This window comes from Silene latifolia, chromosome 2 (genome assembly GCF_048544455.1).
Source record: "Silene latifolia isolate original U9 population chromosome 2, ASM4854445v1, whole genome shotgun sequence".
Lineage (NCBI taxonomy): Eukaryota > Viridiplantae > Streptophyta > Magnoliopsida > Caryophyllales > Caryophyllaceae > Silene > Silene latifolia.
Window position 1 is genome coordinate 51,031,240 of NC_133527.1, and position 2,324 is coordinate 51,033,563.

The 2,324-nt window shown below is 41.6% G+C and overlaps 1 non-coding gene across 1 annotated transcript; it reads right to left on the reverse strand.

Moving 5' to 3' along the window:
• Positions 1 to 1,771: 1,771 nt before the first annotated feature.
• On the reverse strand, positions 1,772 to 1,878 carry LOC141645208 (small nucleolar RNA R71). Its single transcript, XR_012544792.1, has one exon. It is a non-coding gene; the product is annotated as a small nucleolar RNA R71 (small nucleolar RNA).
• Between the last annotated feature and the right edge of the window lie 446 nt (positions 1,879 to 2,324).

The following is a 2,324-nucleotide window of genomic DNA, read 5'->3' on the forward strand; positions in this document are numbered from 1 at the left end:
TACTGTCGTAGAAAGGGTAGAAACGCTCTTTATCTCTTCATATAGCTGGGAGAAAGGAACTCCCTACTTGTACTTCTTATATGCAAGGGCGCGCTCTACACCTGCCGTGCATTCATAAAGATCGTGCCCTTCCTCGCCACATCTACCACATGGTTCTGTATGCTCTGTAATCGTAGGCATATTGTCAAGCAACTTTCGAAGCAACAGCCAATCTGCAAAACTGATCAAAACTTTGCAGAAAATGAGATCAGCCTCAAGGAATAAATTCCTTGAGACAAAAGACAAACTTAATTAAAGCAACAAAATTGCGCCACCTCCCCGGCAACGGCGCCAAAATTTGACACGTCCTGTCGTACACTGTCAAAAAATAACCAACTGGTTCTAACTAACTAATATAGCTAGGGAAGTCGGGTCGAATCCACGAGAGGGTAGGAATTTGTCGATCAATTTAAGTTCGTCTAAGTAACCAATTTGGGGGTTTACAAAATGTGATTTCTAAACTAAGAGAGTAAGGGAAGAGAAATGAAAAGAAGGAGTTTAACAGATAAAAGAGAATAGCTAAGACAAACGGTTCACCATAATCATCTGGTCGAGTAATCTAGGTCCCAGATCAACGCAGTGCGGTCTAAGGGGTAGTGAACGTCACCTTTCGGTCCTTGATTCACCCTAAAGTGTAAACAGTTTAACTTTCGCCCTCGCCAATACTACTCTATTGTTCGCTACTAGTCTCGCCTCTTCCAACCTTTCGGTCCATGTCAAGGTCCACTAAGAATAAGGGTCTAATTGCGTCGACTCAATTAGGCAATTACAATTATTTGTAGCATTTAAACAACAAAGACGGCGGTCGGTATTAACCTAGTAAATCGATTACTCTTCCTTCAAATCATGGATCCCCTATAGTCTTAGCATAGGAAATTAGCTACTCATAATCGTCGGATTAACAATTACAATAACCAAATAATTAAAACTAAGCATGATGAACAAACTATTAAGAGATTGATTGAACAATTATAAAGCAAAGAGGAAAAGGATTTAAAAGCAGTAAATACGATTAAGAAATAAACTAGATTGATAATACCGAATCCGAGTAGCAAGTAGAGAATAGAAATCCAAAGAACAGTGACAGAAGTAGCAGTCGAAATGTACGTAGTGAGGTGATAGCAGTAGCGTGATGTTCTCCTCAGTCTTATACTGAAAAATCGTCCTAAACCTAATCTATGGACTGATTACAAAAGCCCATAAAAGATTAGGCGGAAATAAACCAAAAGCACGCGAAAACCCCTCGATCGAGTAGAAAGCGTACTCGATCGAACACAAATCACTCGATCGAGCTAGAACAACCTCTCGATCGAGCACTGCTTGCAGAACTTCCTCGATCGACTCCTTAAACTGGTCGATCGACCAATCTTGAGTGTGTAAAGCATTCGATCGAGCAGTAAAGCACTCGATCGAGCTATATAGGCGCGTCGGGACTTGAATTTCTTCCCGAACTCACTCATGCGTCCTCCAAGTGTAAGATTTCTAAGCTCCGGCTCCTTATTTCCCATGAATGCGTACAATTGGGACAATTAAGGCTCGATTTAGCTCCTCCTCGGTCAATTCCTGCAAATTACAATAAACGGACCAAAGTAGAATATTCGGGGGTATTTGTAGCCAGATGCTACATAAAAAGCACAGAAATGCGTGTAAAAATGAGGTGAAAACCTTATATAAAAGACACGCATCAAATTTCACATTCTACAAGAAATATTTCTCTGCCTCGAAGACTAATGCCATTAGAGCTCAGATCACGAGCTTTAAACAGCGTCCTGATGATAACTCTCATGAGGCGTGAGTCCGTTTCAAGAAGCTGGTGCGAACCATTCCGCATCATGGGTTCGAAAAATGGAGTCTATGCAATCAATTTTATAATGGGCTCTATGACGATCAGAGAGCTATCCTGGATGCGGCAGCTAGTGGCAGATTCCAGGAGAATGTTGGAGAGACTAAGGGGTGGAAAATTATTGATGATTTGGCCACCCATAAAGCTGAGTATGGGAATTCCAGGGGAAATCAAAGAAGAAGTGCTGAATCCCCTTCTGTAGCTGCATTAGAGGCTCTTACGGCGAGATTTGATATATACGAATTGGGAGAAGCTTCAGAAGGAGGGATATATCATGTGAATGCTGTTTCAGACGGTCCTTTCGTCTGCAAAAGATGTGTAGGAGAAGGACATGTTTCAGACAATTGTCCTAATCCCTATGAGTCTTGTGCTGCCTTTCAACATTATAGGCATGCAAACACTTACTTTGAGCCGAATACCCATCCTAACTTGAGGTGGAGTA